We start from the raw sequence: 9974 nt of genomic DNA on the forward strand, positions 1-9974 counted from the left end.
GTTTGGGGGTGGTAAAAAAAAAGTAAAAAAAATGTATATGTAGATATTTGTGTAGAGAAAGGTGTGTATATTTACATATAAAGTGTATGTTTAGCAGAAAACGCCAGGGTATGAATAATGGTTGTGACGTAAGAAATAAATGGGAAACTAGAGAAGAAATAACAATATTGGCAATAGGAGGCACGAATTGGCGGATAATGCGTAAATGCTGAAGAAGGAACGAATTAGGTGAAGGAAGCGTATTCGAAAATGCTTAGGGAGACGTCAAGTCACTCTTACCCAAATTTCACCCTACCTTAACCCCGAACCTTAACTATGACCCGCAAGTCCTAATTTATTTTGAACAAAGTGTGTTTATATTAGTGGAGAAATACTTAAAGGGCAAGCTTATGGCACCACACATTTTTGTACTTGTACATTTTCTTTTCTGCGTGCGAGTGGTTCTCTCCTTATTCGTCTTTTGTCCCAAGTGCTATTCGTGAATATGTGTATGTGGGACTTTCTTTGGTATTATTATGAGGGCATGTGGATTCCTAGGCTCAATGAAAGAATTACTTCTTGACGCCTCATTTGAATCCATTTCATTTAAAGATAGAATAACAGTGTGTCATCAAGTGCATCATGTCACGACCCAGCCCCGTGGGCCATGACTAGTGCCCGAGCTGGGCACCCATACATACCTGTCAACATTATAGGGCCGGCACTATAGGACTCAACTAATAACATCACAACATATTCACATACGCAAGCCGACAAGGCTGCCACTATACATGTTATCATACTACGCAAGCCGACAAGGCTGCCACTACACATTAGAACATTACGCACGCCGACAAGGCTGCCACTACGAAACGATAATACAAGCAAGCCTACAAGGCTGCAACAACAATAAGACAATATATGCAAGCCGACAAGGCTGCTATAGCGATAAAACACGCATAATGATCATATACACAATTGACCACATCGGAATACAACCCACATACATGTCTACAGACCTCTAAGAGTTTCAACAGTGAAATATGATGGGACAGGGCCCCGCCGTACCCCTGGATAAAATACATATACACCACAAGAGATTCTGTACCAAAATCTAGGCTCCGGAACAAGGGAGCTCTCCAAGATAGCTGAATAGGACTCCTAAGCTGGCGGGTTACCAACGTGAGCATCTGTACCTGCGGGCATGAACGCAGCCCCCCGATGAAAGGGAGTCAGTACGGAATATGTACTGAGCATATAAAGCATAAATACGATAAACAGGATCATACTGAAGTGAGGAGTACAGAAAAACTAGTACAATGATCAGAAACCACAAGGCTTACCTTTGAATCCTAAATCATGGTGTCAATATCAAACTTAAATCGTTATGAAACTTAATGTCACAATTAGATAATCATCTTGTTCATATGCATATGTATAACGTGTCCCGGCCCTCTAGTGAGGGACTCGGCAAATAAAATCATACCATCATCATGTATATATATAACGTGTACCGGCCCTCTAGTGAGGGACTCGGTAAATAAAATCATATCGTCATCATGTATATATATAACGTGTCCCGGCCCTCTAGTGAGGGACTCGGTGAATAAGATCATCATGTGCCATCCTGGCCGCCATCCCCATATCATTATATCATCATGTAATCATATCATCATATACATATATATAACGTGTCACGGCCCTCTAGTGAGGGACTCGGTGATTAATGCAGTGGATCTGTGCACGAAAACATGTCCTGGCCCGGGACTCAGTGAAGGATGTAACAATAAGCACGAGCAGAGTGATAAGTAACCATATGTACCCAAATCATCTTTTGAGACTCAATAAATAAGTAGACTAATTAATTCTCGAGTGTCAGGGTGATAGCCATATTAAGTTCTCTCTAAATGTCATTATGAACTACATAAAGGAAAGTCTCAGGGATCATAGACATGTATCAAATCAATACGGGACAGCTTATGAAAGTTAAGGACATTGTTCATTATGGAATCCTTTAGGAATAGGAACTTTTATGCATCATTTACTATTCAATCATATAAAAGACTCGAGGGCAATAACTCGACTATCCTGAGAGTTCTAACATCAAGAAGTGAATAAGAATCATAAATCATACTCGGAACTTGTGAATAAAATTACCCCAAAGCTCATATCATATCTTACTTACATCTAGGACATGTCAAAAGAAAGAAGGGATAGGCTTTACATACCTTAAGTTGTCAATATAAACCCAAAATGAACTCGTCGTAATGCTGATGCTAATCCTATAACAAGGAAATACATGTATGACTTTAGATGGATTTCGTATATCGCGTATATCAATTGATAACTTGATCCTATAACGAAACAAGTAGCATCTCCCCAATATCGCTAATATCTCCGAATTCCATATATCACAATAATAGCCAAAATAACAAAATTAAATCTCAACAACACAACATATATATCCATAATGACTTCATAATACTTTATAATGATCGTCGAAGTAGGATCTGTACAACCAATGTCACCTTTTGTATGCTTCTTTATTATCTTAATAACACTCTCAACGAGATAAGGAAGTCATTTGCTATAAATTCTATCCTTATGTCATATGATTATAACAAGAAAACAGCTCGCAAATTCAACTCTTTCCAAATGACGTTTTTATTTTCAAGTTCGTATTTATTTCATCAATTCCCGCAATTTAGCCAAAATATCAATCACAATACCAATAACAATATTAATAAATACATATCCAAATAGAATCAAATCCATTCTTAAATCTCCTCCAAATCAGCCCATATGATGACAACAACAATTTATCCGATTTCCGATATAATTTTCGTAATTCCTTCGTCTAGCAATGTAGATATGATTTGGATAAATCAAATACATCTATGAGGGTGGATTTCTTACCTTACATGCCAAGAAATAATCTTCTTCCATATTACTTCACCTCGAAGAAAGTCCGGTTTCAACGACACGATAAAATGGAATAACGAGATCGAAGCGGTACGCTAATCCCGTATATTAATCTTGTGAAAAATTGTACTATATTTTCTCACATATGAAACCCACGTTACAGCCAAGAAACTGGAGTAGATGCTCCATATATGTAACGTTGCTGCTTGCTGCAAATGAATAATATCCAACATTAAAGAGGTTGCTGCCTATTGCTTCTCCATCTCGTGAAAAATGGTTGCTTATATGCATATCTAATTTTATGCACACTTCATATCCCACCCATTAGCAAATGGTCCTATCCAAATCCATTTATTAAGTTCACGTACAAGATCTGTAATGGAAAAATATTAAGGTCCCATTTTTTATGATCTACTTTGGACATGTCATGTAAGCATTTCTTAGGCCCTCACTTGTGACATGTGTTTTGATGGTGCCACCACCCCTTATGGGTGTATTAGTCATTAATGTTGCAGCCCCTCTAATGATCCACGTGGATCAGCCACCTCTCATTTATCTACTCAACTTTCAATTAATTTATTTATCCCACAATAATATAATATTTAACCAATTGCACACCTAATTAATTCCTTGATCACAATTCACTTAAATATCAATCATTTTTAATACACTTCATATACTCATTGTCATGATCATGTGACATAGCACTAGTCCATACCCCCTTTTGGTACACACAAAATATTATTTACAATCATCGTCGTCACACTTTTTCGTTGTAAATCATTTCGGGACTTCATTCCTTATATACACCGAGTTCTCAATTTTCTTCCTTGAATATGATCAAATTCTCCGGGCTCGGGTAATTTTGCTCATATTGGGCGATTAAATTTTCTAGTCCAAAAATACGGGATATTATAGCTTGGACCGTATTACATTCGAATAAATTTTGAACCTCGATGAAACTTATTTTTTTTTTCAATTGGTTTAACTTCAAATCTTTACGACACATGCGTACCATCACTTTAACCACCTATAAGCTTGGGGAATAACCTCATGTCCGTTACAATTATCATTTAACTCGCACAATTTCCGACGTATGAAAATACGGGATGTAACACATCAGTTGGTTAATGCTCGCCTATTGAGGAAAGGCACCATGTCTCGCAACAAGAGAGAGGGGAACTCGTATTTTGAACAATTATGTTTTGACTGATCACGATCATCATTGTAGTACCTAGCAATTGGCATATATGGTAGTTCTGTTTTAAATGCTTGAGGACAAGCAAAAGTATAAGTTTGGGGGTGTTGATGAGTCGTAAAATTACTGCTCATTCGACGCCAACTACTTAGTCTTTTTTAAATCCCCAAGTACTTTTGATGTCGTTTCTCGTGTTTTTGTGTCAATTTGTAGAATAACATATGCCGGAAGCTACTTGAAGCAAAATGAAGCAAAGTAGGCAAAAGTCCAGCTGAACCGAACCAGGGCATCACCTGCGAATCGGAGGTCATGCCTGCGAGTCGCAGGTTATGCCGCATCTGCTGACAGAAAAGGGCAAAGAAGGCACCACCTGTGACACCATATGCGACACCATCTGCGAGTCGCAGGTGGAACATGCGATTCACATATGGTGTCGTGGATGCTGCTCAACACATAACTGAAGATGCGACACCTGCGATGACATGGTGCAACCTGCGAATCGCAGGTTGAATATGCGACATCATCTGCGATTCGCACCCTATGCATAGGGGCATTTTTGTCTGGAAATTGTTCCCGTTTTGGACCTGCTATAAATAGATTGCTAAGGTTTTGGATTGATTTTATTCTGCAGTTTTTAGCATAGACTCTTGTGGAGTTCATTTATTGTTGGTTGGTGAAGCATTTAAGAGATTTCCTTTGGCTTTGTCAACTTCTCCATCCAACACTTTTGTAATATTTATGAATACATTTTACTTGATTGATTTACTTTTAATGAATATCAGTAGCTAATCTTTCAGCTAAGGTTGTGGGATCCAATGTGTTAGTTATATGATTGGGTTTCATATTCATACTACATTTATATGCTAATGGTGTTTTCTATTAACTCTTCAAGCATCAATGTCTTGTGATGGTGTACAACATTACTTGTGCCTTATTACTTTGCTTGGAAAAGAAAGTAGAGGTTAGGAAAAGAGTTAATAGCAACAATGTGGGTCATTAAATCCATCTAATAGCTTGAGCTAGGAATAGGAAAGCTAGTTGAGGCTACATGGGTGTTTTCTTATAAAACATTCTAGGGCTTGGAAAAGCCTAGGATGAAATTTGCTGATTTGGTTGGAAAACTTTTGGCAAGAATCGCGTGACCCTTGGTTTAATGCACCTAGGCATATAAATAAATTGAATTGATACCCAATCGCATTACTTTCTATTGGAACCACAACCTTAGTCCCATTTACCAATTGGTTACATCTTATAGACATTCTCAGTTTTTAATGAACAAACAACAATCAAACTTTTATTATATTTCCTTTCCCCTTGAAATATAGACTAACAGTCGGGTGTTATACTTATCGAGTATATTTCTTCATTGTATTCTCTGTGGGATTCGACCCCAACCCTGTTGGGTTCTATATTTGACAACGACCGCTTACTCCTGATCTCAAAGGTGTAATTTGGGCGTATCAAATTTTGACCTTACGTCACCCCGATGAAGCCGAATTGTCCTTGAGTTTTTATGCATGCACTATGATGAACATATTATACTGATGATTTAACACCGCGCCTATTTGGCCGGGCAGTTATACACCATGGCCAAATGGCATGGGCAGACACCACTAGTGGGCGGCAGGAGACGATACCCCGGACGCGGGAGGCCTGGATGCAGGCTAATGATTTTCACACCGATCCGATATGGACAGGCAGTTTATATAGTTATGCATATATGATGTGATGATGATTATGAGTAAGCTAGCATGCATCACTCCTTTTCTATGTGACAGTCAGATACAAATGTTCCTTATTGATGTTTCCTTTATTTCATTGGTGTGATATTATTGCTTATGCCTCTCATACTTAGTACAATGTTCGTACTGACGTCTGTTTTCTTTGGACGCTGTGTTCATGCCCACAGGTAGACAGAGAGTTGATCTTGCTCCAGACTCATATGAGCTGTTAGCTGTTGAGAGCACTCTATTGTTCCGGAGGTGCTTATGGTTATCCTTTTATGTACATATATGTTTTAGGCACGACGGGGTCCTGTCCCATCCATATGTCTAGTACTCTAGTAGAGGCTCGTAGATACGCAGTGTGGGTGGTATGGTCTCACGAAGTTGCTACCACGTGTATATATATATATATATATATATATATATATATATACACACACACATACATATATATGTATATATGATTTCAATGACCAAAAGGCTTGTGCATATAAAAGTATTTATGTTTCCGAATGAAAGACGTTTTTTCTTGAAATTTGAGTATGATATTGATAAATGAGCATTAAATGAGCGCGATAAACCACAGAATGAGGGGTGCTCGGTGGTTCGTCCCGGGTACCCGTTGCGGCCCCTAGCCGGGTCATGACAAAAGTGGTATCAGAGCAGTTCAGTCCTAGGAAGTGTCTACGAGCCGTGTCTAGTAAAGTCTTGTTTGTGGTGTGTTGCGCGCCACGCTAATAAACAAGAGGCTACAGGGCATTTAGGAAAAATGACCATCTTTCTTCTTATGAGATCGTGTGATAGAGCCGTGTATAAGATTTTACCCTCCCTAATAGTGTGTTGTGATTTCAGAATGCCGCCAAAGGGAAAAGCTACAGCCGCCCAGAAGGGCAAGACTAGGACAAACAGGCGAGTAGTAAGAGAGTCGCCAACGGATATAGAAGCGGGCGAATCACATAACGAGGCCTTATCTAATACTTCCTCCACCCTGCCTAATGTGGAAGAACAAAGAGGAGCTCCAGCTCCAATCCCTCCATCGGTTGCTTCGGGTCAATAAATAACCGAGGCTATACATCTACTGACATAGTTGGTTTCCGCTCAGGCACAACGCAGAATGCGGGCCCAAGTGATCTTCCAGCTAGTACCCGAGCCCATGACTTTATGAATTTAAATTTTTCGGAGTTTTTCGGGTCAAAGCCGGATGAAGACCCGCAAGGTTTCATAGATGAGATGTTGAGGACATTGAAGATTGTCCATGCCTCCGAAACTGAATCTGTGGAGTTGGCATCTTACAGGCTTCGGGATATGGCAGTCTTATGGTATAATAACTGGGTATTGTCAAGAGGAGAGAATGCGCCTCCTCCGATTTGGCAAGAATTCGTGGATGCTTTTATTCGTCACTACTTGCCACCCGAGGTCCGCCGAGCTAGAGCGGATAGATTTCTAAATTTGAGGCAAGGGAATATGAGTGCCCACGAGTTTAGCATGCAATTTAATTCTCTGGCTAGATATGCCCCGACTATGGTGGCCGACATGGGAGATCGGGTACATAGATTCGTGAGTGGCTTAAGGCCATATATATTCAAAGATTGCTTAACAGCTTCGCTACAAGATGGGATGGATATTTCTCGGATACAAGCCCATGCCCAGAATTTAGAGGGGCGACAATAACCACAAATAAGTGATCGTGATATTAATAGACGGCAAGGCAAGAGGGCTAGGTCTATGGGGGCAGGCAGTGATTATAAAGGGGGAACAATGCAGACATCTTCTAGACATTCAGGCCAGTCGGTGACTAGCGCACCCCCTCGGTTTACGGGTAGAAGATTTGATCTCTCCTTTCGTTCAGGACAGGGTCAGAGTTCGAGGGCCTTAGATTCTCAGTTCAGGGAAGATTACAGTCAGAGAAGACCCTCAGTACCGCGATGCAGCCAATGCGGTAGACTATATTCCGGACAGTGTCGCCAAGGTTCGGATGTTTGTTATACTTGTGGCCAGGTGGGGCACATGATGAGAGATTGCACGTCGAGTAGTGGCAGAGTTGGGGTTCAGCCTACAGGTTCAGCAGCTGGTTCTTCCTCAGTGCGCCCGGTAGGGCAGGCTCCTCAGATGTCAGCAGGCCGAGGTAGAGGCAGAGGGGCAACATCTACTTCAGGTGCCACTCAGTCCCGTATATATGCTTTAGCCGGACGACAAGATCTTGAGTCCTCCCCCGATGTGGTTGCAGGTACATTATGCATATTTTCCTATGATGTATATGCCTTTATAGATCCGGGTTATAATTTTTCCTACATTACCCCGTATGTTGCTGGTCGCATTGGGGTGAAACCTGAGCCAATCAAACCTTTCGAGGTATCTACTCCGGTTGGTGACCCCGTGATAGCTAGACAAGTATATAAAAATTGTGTGATAGTGATGTGTGATCGCCAAACTAAAGTTGATTTAGTTGAGCTTGAAATGTTGGAATTCGATGTGATCATGGGTATGGATTGGTTGGCCTCATGCTATGCTAATGTTGATTGTCGAATGAAAGTAGTTCAATTCTAATTTCCGGAGGAGCCCGCGCTTGAATGGAAGGGTAATGCAGCATCTCCAAAAGGCAGGTTTATTTCCTACCTTAAGGCAAGAAAGATGATAGCCAAGGGCTATATTTATCATCTAGTTCGGGTCCATGACACCGAGGCAAAATCGCCAACTTTCCAATATGTTCCGGTAGTAAATGAATTTCCGGATGTACTTCCAGATGAACTTCCAGGCCTTCCTCCAGAAATAGAAATCGACTTCGCCATTGATGTATTGTCGGACACCAAGCCTATTTCTATTCCTCCTTATCGAATGGCCCCGACAGAATTGAAGGAGCTAAAGGCGCAATTAAAAGATGTGCTTGAAAAGGGGTTTATTAGACCCAGCTCATCGCTATGGGGAGCACCGGTCTTGTTCGTGAGAAAGAAAAACGGTTCCCTACGAATGTGCATTGATTATAGGCAGTTGAACAAGGTGATGATAAAGAACAAATATCCTCTCCCAAGAATTGACGACTTATTGATCAACTGCAGGGTGCTAAATGGTTCCCTAAAGTATACCTGAGGTTGGACTATCATAAAGTGAGGGTTAGAGAAGCAGATATTCCCAAAACAGCTTTCAGAACAAGATATGACCACTATGAATTCCGGGTGATGTCGTTCGGGTTGACTAATGCTCCGGCCGTGTTTATGAATTTAATGAATAATGTGTTCAGGCCACTCTTGGACTTGTTTGTGATAGTATTCATTGATGATATTCTGGTGTATTCTCGCACAGAATCAGAACATACCGATCATTTGCGTATCGTACTTGGAATTCTTCGAACACAAGAACTATATGCAAAATTTTCGAAGTACGAGTTTTAGCTGAATTCTGTAACATTTCTGGGCCATGTTATTTCAGATGGTGGTATTTGAGTTGATACGCATAAAATTAAAGCGGTAAAGAATTGGCCGAGGCCTACGACGCCTACCGAAGTTCGTAGTTTTCTGGGATTGGCAGGTTATTATACAGGATTCGTAGAGGGCTTCTCATCTATTTCAGCCCCATTGACGAAGTTAACCCAGAAGTCAGTCAAATTTCAATGGAATGATGCTTGTGAGCGCAGTTTTCAAGAGTTGAAGGACAGATTAACCTCAGCTTCGATATTAACACTTCCAAAAGGATCCGATGGTTATGTAGTATACTGCGATGCTTCCGGTGTTGGGTTAGGATGTGTGTTAATGCAGCACGGTAGAGTTATTGCTTATGCCTCGAGACAGCTGCGGAAGCATGAGGTTGCTGTTGTTATTGTTGTATTGTATTTAGGGGCTGTTCTTGTTGAGTTGAAAGATTAAAGGTGTAGTTATGATTATATATTGTGTTGTTGTGGTGATGGGCTGTTTGGAGCATGTTATTGTAAGGTCATTTTGATAATGTGTTGTGGCTGTAGATCATTAGGAATAACTTGAGTATGTCGTGGTCGTTATGTTGATTATTGTTGAATGTGCAATGTGTGGACTGATTTGGAGTGTTTTGTGTGCGGTGCGGGCTGTTTTGAAGTGTTATTGGATCTTGTTTTGACTAGTTCTTTATGTGGTAACTTGGACGTGTTGTTGTTGATGTTATTCTGGTTGTTGTATTATTGG

The 9974-nt window shown here is 40.5% G+C and overlaps 1 long non-coding RNA gene across 1 annotated transcript; it reads right to left on the minus strand.

Moving 5' to 3' along the window:
• Positions 1-619: 619 nt before the first annotated feature.
• Positions 620-3295, minus strand: LOC132642273 (uncharacterized). The gene is made up of 3 exons (XR_009583081.1): positions 2896-3295; positions 2208-2261; positions 620-1175 (listed from the first exon to the last, which is right to left on the minus strand). It is a non-coding gene; the product is annotated as an uncharacterized LOC132642273 (long non-coding RNA).
• Positions 3296-9974: the final 6679 nt, after the last annotated feature.

Source organism: Lycium barbarum, chromosome 5 (genome assembly GCF_019175385.1).
Source record: "Lycium barbarum isolate Lr01 chromosome 5, ASM1917538v2, whole genome shotgun sequence".
Lineage (NCBI taxonomy): Eukaryota > Viridiplantae > Streptophyta > Magnoliopsida > Solanales > Solanaceae > Lycium > Lycium barbarum.